The sequence below is a fragment of the Lathyrus oleraceus genome, chromosome 5, assembly GCF_024323335.1.
Source record: "Lathyrus oleraceus cultivar Zhongwan6 chromosome 5, CAAS_Psat_ZW6_1.0, whole genome shotgun sequence".
In the NCBI taxonomy this organism is placed as follows: domain Eukaryota; kingdom Viridiplantae; phylum Streptophyta; class Magnoliopsida; order Fabales; family Fabaceae; genus Lathyrus; species Lathyrus oleraceus.
Genome location: NC_066583.1, coordinates 507,160,253 through 507,183,374, shown reverse-complemented (window position 1 = coordinate 507,183,374; position 23,122 = coordinate 507,160,253). Strand labels below are relative to the sequence as shown.

Genomic DNA, 23,122 nt, shown 5'->3' with positions numbered 1-23,122 from the left:
ACACCATAGCACCAACTAAAACCATCATCGGGATCGTGACAATGTGCTTATTCAGAATCCGAGGTCAATTTTAACAAATTACTGCTCTAAACTCCAAACAGAAACAAAAAACCCTAAGTCTTCAAAGATAAATTATATGGCGATGATTCAAGGATTCATGCTCAAACCTTAGGGCTATTGATCCCTAGAGTATTGTCTACACAATTCTAACAAGACTATGGCAGACATAGAAGAAGAAAATTTACCTCTGAAATGGAGATTTGTTCTGGTGAGTGTTGAATCGGAGAATATGAAGATGTGATAGAAAATCATTTGAACCAAGAAAATCTTGATCATGTCTTCTTCCTTTGATTCTCTTCTTCTTCTAAAACTTCTTATGTAATCGAGATATCAAAGGTAATCGAGAGGTAAGTGAGAGGGACTGAAATAAGTGAAGGCCAAACTTAACTCTATTTAACCTTCGAGGTGAAACTTTAATGGAGTTTTCTGAGAGAGATCTATATGAGGGTGAATAGAGGTTTAAGATGAATAATGAAATCTCAAAAATTAGAGTAAGGTGAAAAATGAATTGTGATCCTATGCAGAGTGAATGATGATTGTATTTATAGATGTATAATGATTCAATTAAAATGAAAATTCAAACTCAATCGAAACTCAATCGAAATTCACAAGTTAGTTGGAAATTTAGAAATCAGTTAGAATTTCAAAATGAGTTAGTTTAATTAGTTTTAATTTTTGTTTTTGAATATGATGTGTTAGTTTGTAACTTAGAAACACGTGTTGTTACTTTGGTGTGAATTAATTGGCATTTTGAAATCCAAGCAATGACTGTGATGTAAATCGAAATTTGCAACTATGAGCAGTAACAAGGATAAATTTCCTTGAGCCATTAGGAATTTTATGTAGGGTGGTTGTGTCGTTAATTCTCACTTGTGCAGGGCCATGTACTTTGAACTTATAACTTGGTGTGTGCATGATGATGCATTCTGATTTGCTTGAGCTATTGTTAATGAACCATGTGCAATTTATGTTATGATCTTATTGTAAATTGCTGATGTAGATTGCATGTATGTTGCTGGTTTGATGGAATATTTTGTTGTTATCATATGATGAACTGAACTAGTTGTAATTGTATATTGCAAGCTACTTTTGGTAAGTCAAACTGAGGTCCATGATGTTGAACTGAGGTTGCAGCAAGCCATGGTAAGGTTGCATACTAGTTGGTCTGCGTGCTACAGTAGGGCAAGGTATGTGAGGTGATATGCAACATGATATCATATGGTAAGCTCATGCTTTGCAAGTAGTTTGACATATTGCATTTAAACTTAGACATTGTTTTGGTAATTGTTTAGATTGATTGTTGACTTGATTAATGCCAAATTCTATGTTGTAAAAAGGCAAGGAGGACTTGGTTTCGACAAGGTAAATGCAAGGCATGACATGGTTGGACAAGCCAAAGGACCAAGTCATGACATGGTGTGACCCATTTGCAAAAGATGGAGTTTTCTTGGTCATGAAGCATCATGGAGACTCATGGGATCAAGCATAAATATAAATACCATTAACATGAGGTTTAGGATAGAAAAACACAAAGGTTTACTTTGGTCAACTATTTGACCAAAAAAGTCAACAATTAACCAAAAAAGTCAACTTTTACAAAATATAATTTTGATTTCTTTTTGTAATGAAACAATGTATTTATTGATAAATGAATGGAAAACCAATGTTTAGAATGGAATGGTCATGAGGGTATGTGGATTAGGTACTTGACTTTTGAATAATCTTTAACAAAAAACAAACTGACTTATGCATGAATCCAACACTTTAGTCAAATGAAACATGATCACATGATGCCATATGAACCAAATGAACCAAGATACATGGATGAAACAATAATGAATGCCCTTATGAATCATAATGGATCAAGGAGAAACAATGGACCAAAGATCAATACAATAATGCAACCATGAATTCAGAGATCAAATACCAAGGAAATTGAAAGTATCATGGGCTTAGAACCAATGTACTAAGAAAAACCCAAATAGCATGCATAGGTATGGATGTTTGAATAACATCTTGAAACAGATGAAAATCCAAGCACATGGACATATGGGCCAGATGAATGAATCTTATGCACCAAGAAAGATTAATGATTGATGATACATGACAAGATGGTCAAGAACTTCCTCCCTATGAATTAGGGTTTCAGTTAATCCCATGGTAAAAAGTCAACCTCAAATGGCACATAATCACCAAGCATACATGATTAGGGTTTCATGATACACACCTTTGATTAAGCTCTTCCAACCAAGCATGAACTTCCATAGTCAATCTCCTAACTCATGGGCCCACAATTAAGGTTTAGATGATCAAATAAATGCTCAAGAGTTAATCACAAAATCTTAAAGGAACAAAGCCAAGAATTTGGGTTTTGAAGCACATATGAATGCCATGATGTGATATCATTGAATCCATGGCACAATGATCGAGAAATTAGGGTTTTGCATCAATGATTCCATATGAAGAGCCATAACACAACCCTAGGGCTTGATCCACAAGCAAACCCTAGATTTTGTTAGCCATAAGCTTTAAATATATGATTATTATAAGCAGGCGTTCACATTAATGAATGACGCACATGAATGAGGCATGAGTGAGTGCATATGAACTTCAAGTCATATGTTAGATGAAAAACTAAAAAGGGAGGGCAAATTTTGGGGTATGACAGAGTCATCAGACTTTATTTCCCTGCATGCTTTTTATATCTACAATGATTCATGGGGGCTCGACTCCTATGGGTTCTTGTAGATGGTATTTGCTCTGAATTACGAGCCCAAATTTCATCGAAATACCACCTCTCATGATATTGAGGCAAGTTACATGGATTTTTGGCAACAGGTTTTGTACCAATCGACCCCAAGTTTGTGTCATTGTTGCTATGAGGTATTTTCAGCTTTGGGTGTGAGAATCCTCACATGTTTATCCTTCGGAAAAAATGCCTTGTTATTGAGTTGGTGCGTGTGTGTGTTAATTATCATACCCCAAAATATGCCCTCCCTTTTTCACTTTCATATGACTTTTGGTGTATGGTTCATCTACATACTAATTGGCATCATAAGACATTCCTTTTACCATTGCATTTTTTGAAGTAAACGTGATTGATTCAAAGGCCTTTTGATATTTATGACCAACATGAAACTAGGGTTTCCCTGAGGGTTAAATCTAGGGCACCTTGATGCTATATTGACTAGTGATGACTAATTCTCTTGAACTCAAAGCTATGGAACCCCAATTCCTTGATCTTTGGCACTTATGGGTAATATGGATTGCATCATGGAATTAGGATTTGATTATGGATTGCAAGTTTCACATTGATTAACCATGAAATATTAAATTTGACTGATTGAATCTCTTTATGAGCTTTTTTAATACACTAGTACATTAGTTGTTTGATTTGGATTCAAGGCAAGACATTATGGTTCATTCAATATTCAAATTCAAGATCAAGTTCCATTCAAATTTAAAAAAGAAGCAAAATTCAAAATTTTAAATAAGGAGGGAATTTTCATTTTTTACTTAAGGCATAAGTTACAAGTTACATACATTGGACAAGCTTGCATTCAAACTTCAAATATTGCATTATAAAGTTTAGAATTTACATTATAAAGAAAACCTTAATTTTGACCTAAGGTTGACTTTTGATTAACTATTGAATTTTTATGGTCAAACAGTTGACCAAAGTCAACTTTCTAATCTTAAACATTAATCCATGGACTTCTATCTTCATATCCTCAAAAACAGTCCCTCTTCATGCTATTTGACCTCATAACCACATAGTGTTGCAATCCTTACTTTAAGAGCCATTTTCAATTTTGGCATAAATTTGCAAAATTAAATGTATCTTTGGGTTAAACATCAGGAACATGTTACAAACAATCATTCAAGGCTCACAATTCAAACATTCAAGTGTACACCAACACTACAAGCACAATCCATGAGAGTTCAAATAACTCACACTAAACTGTTAACATAACATTCTAATAACCTTCTAACAACTCATAACATTACTACAATGTTCCTCAACAATAACTAAATACATCATAATTTAAACCAAAGTTAAACCTTTGCAATACAACAGGGAATGCATAAACAATTCAAATCTCTAACTATACTATTTCAATCTAACTAATTTACTTGATTGTTTTTAATCCATTAATTGTTGTTTTGTTTTTTAGGGTTCATCTTTTCTTTGCTTCAATTCAAATTATTTGTAAGGAATTCAAGAATTTTATTATTAGAATGAGAGGGAGGGAGGGTAGATGATCTAAATGAGGCAAGATTGGAAGGGTCTGGACCTCTGCTGCTGTCGGAGGTGATTTCTGACGTAGTGGAACAAGTGATTTCTGAGAGAGAAAACTAAACATGAGTGAATTGGGAAATGAGGCTTTTCTGCATCATTTCACCCTTCCCTTAACTTGGTGGTTTGGGCTCAAATCCCTGAGCCCAATGGATTTACTTCGTGCACCGAACCCAAACTATTCACCCACTATTGGACTCAACAAGTAGTTAGTTCAGAAACGTTGGGCCTTCTGCTTCGTGGGCCAAATGCTTTGCTTAACATACCCCTTTTGTTTACTTTCTACACCTTATTTTTCCTTTTTTTATCTTTTGATTTTTATTTTTAATATATTTTTTTAGTTATTTCTTTTCAATGCACTTTTTGCTAAGTCTTTTCAAAACATTTCAATACTTTTAATACATTTCATCATGAAAAATACTTAGAAAATTAATAGTAATGCTTAGGATTTAATTAGGTTTTAATCTTATTTCTTATTTAAAAATTCTCAAAAAGATGATAATACACTTAGTTTCAATTATCAATTAATCAAGATTAGTTTCTAGGATAATTTTCAAATAGATTTTTAGTAACTAATACACATGTAATATTAGATTTTGATTAGAAATTTAGTTTTAATTTAGAAATTAATAGGTGTTAACATTGTAATTTATTCATGATTTTAGTCCTTTTAATTAAAATCCATGTGCTTTCATATCTTGATCATGCCTCTGAGTGATTTGATTGATCAAAGTCATTTTGATCAACTAATCACTTTATATTTTATCAATTTCCCATATCCATTTAAGTGATCATGAGCCTCTTGATCACTTGATAGGATTAGTCATTTGCATCGACACTTGCACTTGATTCCCCAAGTAAAATACAAGTTTAAGACATCATGCAAGACTTCAAGGCTGAAGACAATGGACATCAAGCACCATAAAAAGATTTATCTTCAACACTTTAGAGTTATAATGTGAATTGTGCGCCACGAGCCTTAAGCAACAGAGAAGAATGAGAGAGATTATTTCTATCATTGTTCTTAGTATCTTTGGGTACGGGGCACAGGCCCCAATTATTCAAAGTATTCTCCTTTGTTCATAGACTTTAGTACAATTCAAATCAAATGGTTGTCAAGTCTTCTTCTCCATAGAAAACATCTCAACACTGCAACAATCAGCATACATCACACTTGTCTCTTACACTTCCCTTTGAACTAAACATTCCACTTTATTTGGACATCCATACATTCTTTAGGTTAATTACCTCATGGTTAAACACTCATCTCTAAATAAATACTTCAGGCATTTCCATGTGGAGATTCATGCTCTGGAAACCCCCTTCTTATAGGTCTTTATCCTTGGATCTATGCAAAATCATATAATTCTGCATTAGCCACACCATCTATTGTTTAACGTCACACACTCTTTGGTTCAGATACACCTACATATGGATCCAAACAACACAATCTTGTTTCAATCAATACTTTCACCACAATATCCAAGCAACATTTTCCTCATTCCACATTTCTTTTACACTTCAAGCAATTCTCTCTTTTCTTTTAGTTGTATTCAATCAACTCTTTCTTTTTATTTTATCACACAAATATTTTCAAAACAACTTTCTTTCTTTTCTTAAAAGAACTGTTATAATTCGTTTCTTAGCAATCATACAAAAGCTTAGAGCATCCAAACAAGGATCAGAATCACCTAACGTCTATACACTTTCAGGATAAGATTATAATTGTTCCCTAAAATCAACCAATAAATCCGTATTTTCTACCACGAACTACAAAGCTTTGATTTTCTTACTACACTATAAGAATATATAGGTGGTTCAAATCCTTGGCGAGCACACTAATTTATAAACTTATTTTTTTCCTAATTTGCAAGTAACCTTTAGATAGTAACACCCATCCATGCAAAAACAAATTAAAATGGTTCTTATTGAGTACAACATATGTGAAGAGTGCTAATACCTTCCCCTTGCATAACCGGCTTCCTTACCTTGTTTCTCTTCCTCTTGGATTTTATCGATATTTTCCCTTTCCTTCAGGAATAAATAAAGTTCGGTGGCGACTCTGTTGTATCTTCAAGCATGTGATGCGCTTAGGTATTTTTCGCAACGCGACAGTTGGCAACTCTTCCGGGGATTCCATAAGCAGATCAAGCATAAATTTGTTTGTTTGAGTGTTTATTTTTATTATTTTACTTGCTTTATCTCTATGTCATTCATTACATTCTTTATTGATTTAAATAATCATTCATACTCTGAATATTTGTTATGTGTTTTATTGTTAGGTTGGGACCCAATTCCTGTGACATACGATTAACTTCTGCCATATCTGATTCAGATCTCATTGGAGGTTCCCAAATCTCTTAAGCCTCCAGCATAACCATTCCCATTATACAATCCCAATGAGCAATATGGATATCATACTGGGTCGACAGGACACTCGATCGAGGACTACAATGTTGTCAAAGCTAAAGTACAACAATTGATCGACAAGAAGTACTTAATCCTTCAAGGAGGAAACCTGTTGATGAACATTAATCCCTTGCTGTAAGACCCCAATTTTGACCCTAAGATCCCTCATGGCATCATAACATTGCATTTGCATCTTGCCTCAAGGATCATAAGCATCTTGGCTCCTTACCCTAGGATGGGAACTTTTGTGAGTTAGTTTGAGATCACCAAGCATGCTTGAATTGTATATTATTGCTTTTCTTACTTTATTTACTAACCAAAAGCACAAAAATATGTCACTAACATCTTTTGTTTGTAGCTTGAGCAGTCACAAGATCCAAAGCTTCTAGGAGATCCTATGTGCATTGATATGACCAAGTAAAGATGAAAGCAAGCATGGAAATGGTCCCCAAAGCTCTCATTCATCAAATATGCCTCCCAAGTATCTCAGTTCATCATTTTGATCAAAGCAAACTAGAGGGTTTGAGGTTTGTTTCCCAAAGAAACCTTAATTCATTTGTTCATCAACTGTGCCTTGCTCATGAAGCAACCTCAACCCATGATCAAATAAAATCAAGGGAAGTTCTTTCAATCATCATAGAATACATATTTGAACTTATTTGAGTGCCCTCAATCATCAATTCATCAAGATATGAGGTATGGACTTGAGAAGTTGATCAGTCAATTCATCTGATTATTTTGAAGTACACTGAGACCTAACTTTTAATATGTTTGTCAAATGGAGATGACCCCAAGAGAAAAAAATGTCTTAAGAACCATATGAACAACTTCATGTTCATCCAAAATTTATTTGAAGTTTGGAAGGTCATCGTCCATTTCAAAACATTATAAGTCATTTTGACTGAAACCCTAATTTTAGGTCAACTTCCCAAGTACATAACTCATTCATTTTTCATAATTTTGAGTTTGTATCGAATGAATTGGAAATTTTAATGTGTCTACTTCAATTGTTATGTTGAACAAAATTTCAAAATCCAAAAATAAATACATGTGATAATGCAAAACATTATAGGTAACTTTGGACAAAAGGCATTGAAATGTGAAAAAGTCCAACTTCAAGTGCCCATAACTTCTTCATCAAAAATTCAAATGATGCAAAACTTAAGTCCAAACTGATTGTATTGAAAATATATACAACCTTGATATTGAAGATTTTGTCATTTGGAGCTTGCATCATTGAAATAGAAGTGCTTGAAGTTTGGCCATTTTTGAAATTCTCACATGTACATGCTTTGCACCCTACACTTCATAATCATTTTTCACCAATTTCCAAATGTAAAATGAAGTTTTGGTCAACATAACAAATGATCCTCATGCAAAAATCTTTCCAACCATTACCCATAAGGTTATGTTGCAGTTTGAGAAATGCCATTTTCGAAGAGCCAAACATATTGGTACAATTTTGGAAACTCATTAAAAATGCATTGCATGAGCTAAGCACACACCATCTGCACGTCCAAATTGTATATGCTATTGTTCAACTTGCAAATCCAATTGGAATTGGGCCCTCAATGCGCCTGTACAGGCCCATGCATGGAGGCCCTTTCCATCCATGCAATGCTTTGTTCATGCACTCAACCATTCCATTGCTATAAATACAAGGCCAGTGCTTCTCATTTCAGCAACCTAAGAGCGCCTTACATGTTGCACGATTCATTCCTCAACCATACTCAAAGGAACTCACCATTTTCTCTCATTTTTTTCAGATCTAAACTTCAATTTCATTGATTAATTTTTAGATCTAAAGTTCCTAAGCCTTGCTCACCTTGATCCATAGAAGACACTGCAAGCTTAAACATCAAGTGACTGTGCTCTCAAGCTCTGCAATTCAGAGGTTCACTTCAAAAAAAAAATCTTCGAATCTGCTCATATATTGATTGTTTCTTGCTGTTGGTGTGTTGTCTGAAGTCCTCTACATAGAGGCAATCTTTTTGAGCTTTGAATTTTCAAAATCCAACAAGTTTCAGTTGAACTCCACAAAATTCAACCTCTGATTTCTCTCTCAATAGAAATCTAGAGTGGATTTGGTTGGCACAGGGGTGATGTACATCACCCCAGCTTTCATTTGGCATCTTAATCGTGGCTTTTGGTGAACATTTTATTCTCTACAACTTTGGCCGTTGTCGGAGGTTGGCTGGAGAAGACGGTGGTGTACACCACCGTCTGGTCTCCAGATTCAATCACAGTCGTGCATTTCATTTTCCAGATTCAATCTGATCCGTCCCATGTTATGATTTATTTAATGGACATGTGTGAGGCATTGACTAAAGAACATGGTAGGCGTGCGCTCAGGAGCCACACGATTTTCCAGCTCAATTAATGAGCTCTCCATCTAACACTCCACGCTTTTTGCTATTTTTAAATTCTGATTTTAATTTTCTTTTTATTTCATTAATTCTATTTCATTTCAAAAATTCATATCTCCTTCATTATTGGTCCAAAAAATGTGAGACCAATTGCATTTTTCTTCTTTTAATTTCTAGTTTCTAAAAATGATTTTTAATATTTTTTATTTTATCATTTGATATTTTTTAAGAATTTTCTCTTTTCTTCTTATTTTTAATTCATTTTAAATAGTTTTTGATATTAAAAAAATACAAAAATATTTTTCCAACCTCTTTGAATGATGATAGATCTATGAAAAATATTCTCATCAATTTATTAATTGATTTGAGATTTATTTGAGATTTTAATTCAATTAGGTTATTTTTATGCATTTTAATTTATTAAAAATAGTTTCTGATTTCTAAAAATGCTGAAATTTTTTGTCAAACTTTGTTTGACCTTGTTGAACTTAGGATAATTCACTTGGACTTTTCAAAGTTGATTTGAAGTGAATTTGAAGTTTGACATTTCTTTATTATTTTGATTCAAGTATTATTTTACTTTTGAAAAATACCAAAAATATTTTATTTGTTTCTTGACTTCTAATCTTCATTTTGCTTCTGTTTACTATTGTTTGACCTTAATCTCCTCTATGTTTGGTCAATGCTTGTTGATTATTTCATGTCATTTCCATTAATGCACTTTATTATTCTTCATCTTCTTCTTCTTCTTCTTCTTTTTCTTTTTGATCAATGAGTTAAAGATTGATGGTTAGCCTTGATACATGGGAGGTTTAACCTTCCTTGATTCAAATCTAATTCAACTTGATCATGGATCAAGTGAATGGCTTTGCATTAAGGATAGGTTGCTTCCTAATCAAGCAAAGAACCTAAATCAATACATGATCATTTCTCTTCTTCTTTGGGCATGGCAAGTTGTAGGAGCTTGATTCACTAATCAAGATCTCTAACTTGTGTTGTTGCCTACATTATTATTGACCGGCCTCAGATAGTTGTGACTTCTACATAAGTCCAATTACGATTGCTTAACATAGCGCTAAATTGCCTTATGGCACACTAATACTAGCCATTAACCATTAACATTTAATTCTTGCACTTTACATTTATGCAATTTACTATTCTTGTACATATTATTCATTTGCTTTTTCCTTTGCTCATTTGAGCACATGTTTATGTTAATGCAATTTGTCTTTTGCTCACTTGAGCACATAATTGTGCATATACTTTTGTGCTTGTGTTTTGTTTGATTGCTGTGAACCAAATGCAAAAATGGACAAAAAGGACTTAGACTTTAGGACTTTCCCTATGCAAAATTAGAGTCAAAGAGCAACTAGGCATTGAGCCTTTAGAGTGCTATAAAAGTCAAAGAGCAACTACGCATTGGGCCTTTAGAATGCTATAAATGTTGAAGAGAACTTTGAAAGGACCAATTTCTAAACTCCTTCTTGTCTATTCCTTGTTTGCTTTATAGAACTTTTTGATGTGTGTGTTCTTGTGCTAGGAATTCCAACATTGAGCCTAAGTGAAGAACCATTGTCATGAGCTTCTAAAGAGAGAGATCTAAGAGCCATTGGGGATCTTCTAAGAGCTTGCTTGCTTGATTGATTACTTGAGTATACACTTATTTGCTTGCTTATTCCAAAGGATGGGAGCTACTTGGATCATCAATATGATCTCAAGAAAGTAACTCCATTTGTGGTCTTGTTTCTTATCCTTCATCTCTTGTATGATTAGGACTTTATCCATTCTTCTTCTTCCCTCCACTCTAACCCAAGCCAAAACTTTTGTGCAAACATTAACACTTGTTTTCAAACATTAGAAACCTAAGCATTATGCTTTTGATTTTCAAATTTTCTTTTCATAATACTTATTTTGAATTGAATCTTTAAGTCAACTTTGACCATATCTTGTAAATACTTTTCATTGGTAAATATAACCCATTCAAATACTTTTGTGGTTTCAATGGCCACTTTCTTATCAAAAACTTTTCATAACCTTTAGCAAATAGGTTTGAGTTATCCTTAAGGTAGATGTAATGCTTACCTATATCCTTAGTGATGGACAATGAGTCTTCCATGCTTATTATAGGGTTAACCCCTCACTAGCATGTTGAAGCTATCCTCACATGGTGGATTTGTGGTTTTAGGTTGAGTTTTCTCCCTTGGATAACAAAAGACCTTAAGGCTTTTGGACCAATCAATCCACCAACTTGTTTTGAGATTTTTAACCCGAACTACGAGGTTTTGATCCTAATCTTTTTTTAAGATGGTACGTAGGCAATGGGTTTATCCATTCAAACACAAAATTGTAAATAAATTGTATATTCTCTTCTCATCTCCCCAATCATGTTTGCACAAACAAATTTTCATAAAAATACCAACCTTACAACAAGTGTGAAAAGGGCTCCCTAGGAGTACCTAGGATGTTTTGGGTGCTTAACACCTTCCCATTGCATAACCGACCCCCTTACCCCGATCTCTGACATTTTTATTAGTTTTTGATTCGATAAAACTTCTCGGTTTTTGTTCGCTTTCTAACCTTTCCTTTGGATAAATAGAAGTGTGGTGGCGACTCGACTTGTGTGGTTTACTTTTGATTTAGTCAATAAATCTAAAGGTAACGAATACCCCGCTACAGAAAAGTGGTGACTCTGCTGGGGACATTTGCCTAGTGGGTTTTGCCTACTTTTCATATTTGTTGTATTGTATTGTATATTATTTTGTGACATATTTTTTGTGCAATTTGGGATTACTATATTGTATGTAATGATTGAATTGCTTGATATATTAATTGCTTGTATGCTTGGTGATCTTTGTGAGATGAGTTCTATGCCCGAACTCGAGTGCATTTAGGAAAGGAGAATGGCATAGTCTTGTTGACTTGTGTGAAGTTATTCCCTAGCAAGTTGACTTACAAGCCCATTCACTTGGTGGAGGTCATGTTGGGATCAATAATGTCACACGAGTAGTCGTGGTTAGGCATTACTCTTTCCAATATAGACCTTAGAAGCCAAGGACCTTACTCTACCAAGCCCATCTTGGCCTATTTTTAGGACGTAGTGCGAAAGTCGTTCAAGTGTAAGATTTGATACGATTGTTACATGATACTACACTCATAAGAGTCTCTCTTGAGAATATTTTTGGAATACGAGTAATCGTTTATCCGATAATATCAAAAAGATGGGATGATGACTATGGGAACCTCTTGTAGAACATGTTTGGCAGGTTTAAACCCTAGTACACTCCCTTTGGATGGTTCTTAACCGGGACCCCATGCTCGTGACTTACAACAAACCCTTGATTCATGGTTGATCCGTTCTTGTGTATCCTTAATATCAATGGAACTTGGGTGTTGATAAGGTGTAAACCATAATCCACCAAAATGGATGACTGATATTAAGGATGACTTGATCCATCCCATGACCTTTGTGTGGTGTGCTTTGCTTGATCCTTGAGTGTGATTGTTGCATCCATGCATTCATGCACACATTTGCATCTATATCATCAAATAATGATAAAATTTTCAAGGAACTTAAGAGGTCTATTTGCAAATTTTCAGACATGGATAGACAAAGAAGGAATACGAAGAAGTACAGTTTCAGACAACCCGACTTGAAAGAGCTAAGGAATTTGACATCCTATGTATTAGATCCCTTGGGTTTCAAGGCCCGTCATGGGAAGCTTCTATCTATTCTGGCTACTCAAGTGGACAAAGGATTGATGAGTGTATTGGTGCGGTTCTATGATCCCTTATACCGTTGCTTCACATTTCCGGATTTCCAGCTTTTGCCTACGCTTGAGGAGTATGCCTATCTTGTGGGTATACCTATCCTGGATCAGTTGTCGTTCAGTGGCTTAGAGAGGGTTCCTACTTCTCAAGAGATTGTTGATCTGTTGCATATGGATGAATCTCTGATTGGTGCTCATATGACTACCAAAGGTGGAATTCAAGGTCTCCCTTATGAGTTCCTCATTGCTCAAGCTACTATGTATGGGAAGGCCATAAGTGAGGACGCCTTTAAGGCCATATTTGTACTTCTCATCTATGGGCTAGTGTTATTCCCCAACATCGACAAGTTTGTGGATGTGAACGCTATTATGATTTTCTCTACTCTTAATCCCGTTCTGACTCTGTTGGGTGACACTTATTTCTCTTTGCATATGAGGAATGCAAAGGGTGGTGGTACCATTGTGTGTTATTTGCCTCTGCTGTAAAAGTGGTTTATTTCGCACTTGTCACAAACGGTCGCCTTCAAGGAGAACAAAGGATGTCTACGGTGGTCCACGAGACTCATGTCTCTCACTAATGATGATATCTTTTGGTACAACCGTGTATATGATGGTGTGCAGATTATCGACTCTTGTGGTGAATTCTCCAATGTGCCTCTTCTTGGTACATGTGGTGGGATTAACTACAACCCTATCTTGGCACGTCGTCAGCTTGGGTTCCCCCTAAAAGATAAACCTAGTAACATTCTGTTAGAAGGTGTGTTCTTCCAAGAGGGTAAAGATCCCCAAGGCTTGAAGGGCAGGATGGTTCGCGCATGGCGCAAAATCCATAGGAAGGGAAGGAAAGAGCTTGGTCCGAAGAATTGTATTGCTTTGGAACCCTACACCTCTTGGGTTAGGAGGAGAGCTTCAGAGTACCTCATCCCTTATGAGTATCTGAGACCTACACCTTTGGTTGTGGCTGGGCCTTCAACCCTCCCTGACCAAGGAGTAAAGGAGTTGAGAGACGAAGACCGTTCATGTGCCTGGATCCGTGAACGAGAGGAGCTACTTCAGCAGCTCAGAGAGAAGGATGCTTTGATAGAGTTCCTCGAGCACCGGGTTATTGATGAACCTGATGATGTGGTGACTTCTCTTCTTCCTCGATCTTCCAAGTTCTGGAAGAGGAAGTACGATCGACTCGCCAAAGAGAAGGCAGATATGAAGGCAGCCTATGAGAGAAAGGTGAAAAGGCTTCGTGCAGCTTATCTTCCAGTCTCCAGAGCTTTAGATGATTGCTTCTAGGGTTCTATAGGATGTTCATTTTCCTTCTCTCTTGTATTGTATTTGGTTACCAAGACTTTACTTCTTTGGTGTAAAAATATTTTCCAGATATGATTGATATGATATTTCTATATATGTCTAAATGATTAATATTCTTAATATTTGCAAATAGAGCCCTAAAGTTCCTCTGATAAATAAAATAAATCATATGCACAAGCATTGCATGCATCATGTGCATAAGCAGGTTTTGCTCCAGGCTTCTTGTTCAATGGTCTAACTCTATGTTCTTCATTTATTTTGAAGACAAGCTAACTCACCGGTACTACACTCGAGCCAACGCTTCAAGACTGATGGATCACCTAGAGCAAGAGAACTGTGAACTCAAGGAGGGAGTGGCCAGATTGACTGCCCTGATGGAGTCTTTCATGGCCGCCCAAAGTCAGTCGTCTCCGACGCCTTCAACTTCTCCCCAGAGGACAGTCATCTCTGAGATTGCCTCTTCAAAAGTGCCTGCAGCCAGCGCCCACTTTGCACCAACTGCTATGCCAGCCGGGTTTCCCTGGGGGATGCCCGCCAACTTTGTTCCTGAGGGTCTTGCCCCCATGTTTGCTTCTATGCCGGCATCTAGCCCGGTCCTCGTCGTTCCACCTCTTGTCGTGCATACTATGCCAAGAGTAGACAACACCATCTACCATTCTGAGCCATCTGAGGGCCCAGATGTCTATGAAAAGATGGATGCGATGAATGATCAGTTTCTTGAGCTCCGCAAGGAACTCAAAACTCTCAGAGGAAAGGACCTCTTTGGGAAGTCTGTTGCTGAACTCTGCCTAGTTCCGAACGTCAAAATCCCTATAAAATTCAAAGTGCCTGACTTTGAAAAATACAAGGGAAATACTTGCCCTCTCAGCCACCTGGTTATGTATGCAAGGAAGATGTTGACTCAGACTGACAATGATAAACTTCTTATTCACTATTTCCAGGACAGTTTGTCTGGTGCTGCCCTGAGATGGTATATGGGCTTGGACAGCGCGAACATCCGATCCTTCAATGATCTTGGCGAGGCTTTCGTCAAGAAATACAAGTATAATATGGATATGGCTCCCGATAGGGATTAATTGAGAGTCATGTCCCAGAAGGACAAGGAAACTTTCAAAGAGTACGCCCAGAGGTGGCGAGAGCTAGCAGCGCAGATTGTGCCTCCGATGGAAGAGAAAGAAATGACCAAGATCTTCCTTAAGACCTTGAGCTCATTTTATTATGAACGGGTGATTGTCAGCGCTCCTTCTGATTTCACCGAGATGGTGAACATGGGGATGCGTTTGGAGGAAGGAATCAGGGAAGGGTGCCTGACTAGAGAAGAATGCTCTTCTACCAAACGATATGGGGCGTTAGGAAAAAAGAAAGATGGTGAGGCACATGCTGTGACCTCCCATATTAAACCCAAAAGACCCTCAGTGAGGAGGAAGACCGTGCGTCCCGCCGGTAATCAGCATCAGGTGGCTCACATAACGTCTGTTTTCAGAGAAAATCAGCACTATCAGAACAATAATAATCAGCAACAACAACATCAACAATATCAACAATAGCACCGTCCTCAACAGCAGGCTTACCAGCCTCGAAACAACAATCAGACTAGTACTAACTATGAGAGGAAAAGGTTCACCTTTGATCCTATTCTTATGACCTATGCAGAGCTATATCCCTCTTTGATAGAGAGGAAGTTGATTACTCCATGCGACCCACCGGCTATACCTACCAACCCACAATGGTGGTATAAGCCTAAGCTACATTGTGTTTATCATTTTGGCTATACCTATCAACCCCTTTAAGCCTAGAGGTAGGAGTTTCTTTTTGTACGAAAAAACCCTCAGTCTTAACCGAGGGCATGGTAGTCTTCAATTAGTTTGACCATGCATTCAAATTTCAAAATAGGGAGCATCCCACCCGAGGATTAATCACGTATTATCCCTCACGGGAGGTCGAAAACCACAAATCCACAATGGTAGTCCCTAGCCAACAAAAGGAATGAGACAGTCATAACCTTTTCAATAAATCAAACGAACAAATGTCACACAATTTGTTCCAGTAGAATGAGAAATGCAATATATGTATATATATATATATATATATATATATATATATATATATATATATATATATATATATATATTATATATATATATATATATATATATATATATATATATATTATATATATATATATATATATATATATATATATATATATATATATATATATAAGAAAAAAATAGCCTGCTAAGTCGAAAACTTGAAAAACAAGTGACATAGGAAAAAATTAGGACATCACGGTGGATTGTAAACTCGAAAAACCAGTCCAGACAAAAGTTAGGCAAAGAAAAAAGTCCTCAATAAAAACAAATTCGTGTGACTAGAAAAAGCTAGTGATTGCCACTCCGAAAACCCCATTGGTTCCTTTACCATCACCATTCAAAATCCTTTTGAAAAATGAACGCTTGTGTTGAACTAGTTGAATGTAGGATTGGATAACATCAAGGAGAATGTGTGGGTTAAAGTCAAATTTTGAGCCATAAATCCTTTTCTTTTTGAAACCAAGAACCAAACCATGTTACAACCCTCAAAAGACCTAATTGAAGTATAGTTTATTTTGGAAGCATATTACAGTAAAATCGTGTTAAAGTTGACTCCTAAATGATTTTCTTTTCATTTATGTTGGTATTGATATGAGATTCTAACTTTTATTCACTGAATGTCACAACATCATTTCGGTGAAAAACGTGGATTTCAAAACTGACAAAAGCATAACATTAGAATTATCATTTTCAAAGTGAACACTTTTATTCCTGAATAAGCACTTAGCGACAATAAATTTTTCACAATGGAAAGTTGGATCACACCAAGGGGGAAACGCCTGAAAACCCTGTTGAGCAAAAAGACAAAACACTTCAAGATTCAGCCAATCCGGGGCAATCACGTTGAGATTCGACACATCTCTCCAATATCCATTAGCTAGTGGAAGTCCTCTAAGATAAGCCAGCCAGGGGAAAAATTACTTCGAGGCTCTTACTTAAGCAGGCCACCTCAAGAGAATAATAAGTCAACCGCTCCAAGAAATGGTAAATCAGGGGCATATAGTTTCAAGACTAGGGCATAGATAGGCTACGAAGGTACAAGTCCTCTCCATGTTTTAAGGCAAGCGCAGAGGTGTATCAACAATCGTTGAGCTCGAAGTAGGTATCGATGAATCATGTCTTCATAACCCTTATCTTAGCCTCAAATCTCAAATCTTCCATCTCTCACCACATGAGCATTTGGTAAATCATTACACAAATCATTTCCATGCATTAACCATGTAGCTTTACTCATGTTTATCATTCATCAAACATATCATAACGCCTTGTAAAACAAAAAAGAAAGGCCAAAACCCAATCATATTTGGCACCTCTGTAAAGCCCGACTTGCTTGGCATCTCTCAAAGCCCAATAAATTGAATTTTGCATATAGTAATCATCATCGCATAAAGCATTACATCCTCAAATCCATAGCATATCCATCAAGATAGAGCATTATGCCATACAAATTCAAGCATGCATATGAAGCATAAGCCAAACGCCTGTCCGTGTTGGCCCTATTACTTTCCAATACTCGTATTTATTGACCTTTTTTAACACTCGTTTATGTTGACATCTTTTTCTAACACTCATCTGTGTGCTTCCTAAAACTTATTTTCAATACTGGTCCATATTTATTTCCAACACTCGCCTGTGTTGATCCATTTTTCAATACTCGTCTGTATTGATTCCAACACTTGTCTGCGTTAATCCCTTTTTTCAATACTCGTCTGTATTGATTTCCAGCACTCGACCATGTTAACATTCTATTTTCAATACTCATCTGTGTTGACATCACCTTTTTTAATGCTCATTTTTATTGATTTCCAACACCCTTTAGTGTTAACATCCTCTTTTTAATACTCGTTTGTATTGATTTCCAATACCCGTCCGTGTCGATATTCTCTTTTCAATACCCATCCGTATTAATTTCTAGCCCTCGCTCATGCTACTCTTACCTTTCCAATACTCGTCTGTACTAACTTCCGACACTCGTCTGTGTTAATCATTTCCCCAATAGAACATTTCAGTCAATTCTCAATAGATAAACCTAGACAAGTTTGTCTGCCAATCCATATCTCTGGTAAACAGATTCCCAATAATACACTTACCTTCTTTACACTACATACACTCCATCCTCAATGGATAAATTTTTGGATATTCTTACATTTAATCCTCTTCTATCTTGAATTCCCGAAAAGTTATCGCCATTTGTACATTCGGGTCCAAGATGATTAAATAGGGGTAGTTGTCATACCCCCAAATTTTCCCTCCCTTTTTCACTTTCATCTGACTTTTGGTTCATGGTTCATCTGCATACTCATTGGAATCATAAGACATTCATTTTACCATTGTATTTTTTGAAGTAAACATCATTGATTCAAAGGCCTTTTGATGTTTATGATCAACATGGAACTAGGGTTTTCTTGAGGGTCAAATATAAGGCATCTTGATGCTACATTGACTAGTGATGACCAATTCTCTCGAACTCAAAGATACAGACCCCTAATTGCTTGATCTTTGGAACTTATGGGTCATGTGGATTGCATCATGGCATTAGGATTTTATTGTGGATTACAAGTTTCACAGTGGTCAACCATGAGAGATTATATTTGACTGATTAAATCTCTTTATGGGAATTTTCATTACACTAGTCCATTAGTTGTTTGGTTTAGATTCAAGGCAAGGCATTATGGTTCATTCAAGATACAAATTCAAGATCATGTTCCATTCAAATTTCAAAAAGAACCAAAGTTCAAATTTTTAAAAAAGGAGGAAATTTTCATTTTTTAAAGGCATAAGTTACAAGTTATATACATCGGACAAGCTTACATTCAAACTTCAAATATTGCATTACAAAGTTCAGACTTGAGATTATAAAGAAAACCCTAATTTTGACCCAAGGTTGACTTTTTTGTTCAAACAGTTGACCAAAGTCAACTTTCGAATCCTAAACCTTAATCCATAGACTTCTATATTCATATCCTCGAAAATAGTTCCTCTTCATGTTATTTGACCTCATAACCATACAAGGTTGCTATCCTTACTTTGAGAGCCATCTTTCCATTTTGGCACAAATTTGCAAAATCAAGTGTATATTTGGGTTAGACATCAGGAACATGTTACAAACAATCATGCAAGACTCATAATCCAAATATTCAAGTGTACACAAACACTATAAGCACAATCCATGATAATTCAAACAACTTGTAAGACCCCAATTTTGACCCTAAGATCCCTCATGCCATTTCATCATATCAATTGACATTTGGATCACACCTTGGCACCCCCTTTACCCCTCATTCATTGGGTTTGTATTGGGAGAGATCACCAAGCATCATTTGATTGTATCATACTTTGTATTTTATCATTTTTACTAACCCAAATACAAAAAGTATGTCAATATATAGTTTGTTGCTTTTGTAGGTAGTATGTATGCTCGCCTTTGATCTATCAAGTTCACATCTAGGGTTTAAGACCCTCAGTGCAAAGAGTTCAATCAAGAATTGGTTTACTATGGCTCTAAGCATCATATATGAATCCCCATGATCTTCACATGTTATTTTGTTCAAGAAATCATCAAGAGTTTGGAGTTGGTTTGCCTTTGAAGCCCTAGTCCATCTGGGTGTCTTGTGTAACTTCTTCACCAAGCTTCTTCAACAATTAATCAAAGATTTCAAGGGATACATAAAAATTCATCATATTATGCATATATGATCTCCCATTAGTCCCAAAAGTCAAGAGATTTGCAAGTTAGCAAGTTAGTTGATGGTGGTTGACCAGAAGGATTCATCTTATCAAAACTGGGATCCCTAGACCCTATCTCCTACAAATGTTTATCATATGAAAATGATTCCAAGAGAAAATTTACTTTGAATAACATTCCAAACAACTTTCATGTTGAGGTATAGACCTAGTTTTGCTTGGAAAATCATTTTTTATGGTGAAATATTATAGGTCATTTTGTCTAAACCCTAATTTGGAGGTCAACTTCCCAAGACCATAACTTGCTCAATTTTTATGAGATGAAATATTTACAAGTTTTAAAATAAAATTCAAGATGTCTACTTCAACTTTTATGTTTGGAGGAATATCTAATTCAACTTTTATGACCATGTGATATGAGGATACATTATATGTCATTTTGGACCAATACCATTGAACAAGTGATTTTCCTCAACTTCAAAAATGCATAACTCCTTCAAATTAAATCCAAATGATGTCAAATTTGTGACAATTTTTAAGGACTTTGATATAGATACAACTTTTATGAAGGAACTTTTCTCATTTGAAGCTCACATAAAAAGTTAGCCAAGGTGGAATAAGTGAACATATGGCTTGACACTTGGAAATTTTTTTGATATGTTAAAATTTCCAAATTCCACCTAAATATTCATCATGATACAAGCTTCAAATGGAAAAATGCTCAACATGAAAGTTGTTCCTATTGATCTAACCTTTCCAAAAAGTCAAATTTCATCCATTTTGGACAAGATTTGAATGGGATGCACATGTCTTGAACATTGCATCATCATTTGGCAAAGATCAAACTTCAAACTTCCATATAGATTTGCCTTGCATTCCAAGTTGATTTTAGACTTGATCACACTCAATTATGGACCTAGAGGGATGATCTAATGGGCCTGTACACGCCCATGCACCCATACATCACTCATTGCCAATTTTGGAAACTCAACTGTAAGATGAAAATATCATGTGATTCAGCTATAAATAGAGGACCATATGCTTAGAATTAAGGAATCCTTGGCGCCAACTTTGATCCCAAACCCCAAACCCTTCCATTTGAAAGGATAATCCTGAGAATTTCTTTGTGAAATTGAGTCTGAATCTCACTGTTTTTAGATTCAAAACTCCAGGGGTCCAAGACCTTTTGTGCATCTTAATCTACTTCTGCAAGCTTCCTGAGTGAGATCAAGCATGAGCCAAAGCACTAACAAGTGAATCCAGACCTGCATTGAAGGTATTTTCCAAAAAAAATCATCTCTTCGATTCTCACTTAATTTTCCATAATTCTCTTGGATCCTTGGTTGTCTGAAGTCCTACCAATGTAGGAAACAAGATTGAGTTGTTTTGAGGTCAAATCGAAGCAACTCAGATCATGCACCTCAAATTTCAACTCCTTGTATCTCTCAATATACTTGGAGTTAGGATGAATTGAGGCTAGATTCGTGCTCAGTGCCATTTTTACTTTAAAATCATGTCCTTCTTTTTTATTTTAGTGATGGTTATGATTGGACCAGTCTGGCGAGGCTCGCCTGAGAATGAGACCGAAGATTTGCTCCGGTGGTGAGTTGGCAAGGTCTAGAGCCACATGATCAGTTTAAAATATTTTAATCATGAGCGTTGGTTTTGATTACCTGGTTTGTGGCGCGCTAACTCAAGTCCACCATGGAATACGCGCTTGTGGCCACTTGATCTGCCACCTCAATTAATGAGGGAGATCAAATGGTCCACGTTTTTTCTGATTATTTGATTTTCATTTTATTTGAGTTAATTTCATTAATTCATATTAAATTTAATATTGATCCAAAAAATATGAGAGTTTCACCAAAAAAATTTAAATAAATTCCTCTTTCATTTTCTAAATTAAAATTATGTTTTGGATCATTATTAATATTTTTCATGATTTAATTGATTTTGTGAATATTTTTAATTATTTAAAAATAGTTTTAAGTTTCTAAAAATTATGAATTTTTTTATCCAAGGTCCTTTGACCTTGTTTGACATATGATAAATCTCATGGTCATTTCTTTGGTGTTTTGATGAGGTTTTAGGAAATTGAACAACCATAATTTAATTTAATGCATATTTTAGTTAATTTTAATTATTTAAATGCCAAATAAATTGTTTTGAGCCATTTTAATTGACTTGCTGAGTTTGACTTATGTTGTTGGGCCTTGGTCAAGGTTGATTTGACTTTGTTAAGTTAAGATCATTGGATTTAGGGGATTGATTTCATCTCCCAAAATGAATGAATGATCTTAATTTGATAAAAGTCCTCCTTTAACCAATTTGTGTTGATTCTATTCCCCCTGTCTCTTCATCTTATTCCCCTTCTTGATTCATTCATGTCATGGACCTATGATATCTCAATATCCTAAGGCTAGTTGATTGAAAAATCAACATGAGTATGGATGAGATTAGGTCCACCATTTTGCATATTCTTTTTGTGTGTGGTATGTTTTATGAGCATAGTCCATTATACTATGTCTCTAACATGCATTAACACCAAAATTCTACTGTCAAACCTTAAATAGTTGTGACTTCTACATAAGTCCAATTACGATTACTTAACATAGCGCTAAATTTTTGATACAAAAGGCATAGCATTCTAGTAAGTGAGATTGTAAGTCTCCCCTCTTTCATGGTATTGTGTGGAAACTTGGCCTTTTTTCCTTCCTTTGGAAGATGTCTTGGTTCAAGGATCCATGATTGTGATAAGTGGGTTGAGTGTTCTCCAAAGAATGACTTAAATAAAACAAAAGCAAAAGCAATACTAACTTCTAATCAACTAACAACTAACATTTAATTTCAAGCCATTTACTTTTATGCACTTTAATTTTGAGCCTTTATTCATTTGCCATTATTCATACCATTCAATTTGTTTACTTTAATGTCATTTTCACTTTGCTGTTTTGAGCCATAATTTGTGATATATTGTGTTTGTATATATTTGTTTTGTTTGTGTGGTCTTTTGACCTTAATGTACATAATAAAAACAAAAACCCTAAAAGACATTTGTGTGGACTGTTGGATTTGATCTGAGACATTGGACTTAGAATTAGGCAACACTCCCTATGCAAAAGACTTGGCCAATGACAACTTTCA

The 23,122-nt window shown here is 35.6% G+C and overlaps 1 pseudogene; it reads left to right on the top strand.

Annotated features, from left to right (window-relative positions):
• Positions 1 to 217: 217 nt before the first annotated feature.
• The window catches only part of LOC127081656 (kinesin-like protein KIN-10B), a 40,247-nt pseudogene continuing 17,342 nt past the window's right edge, over positions 218 to 23,122 (top strand).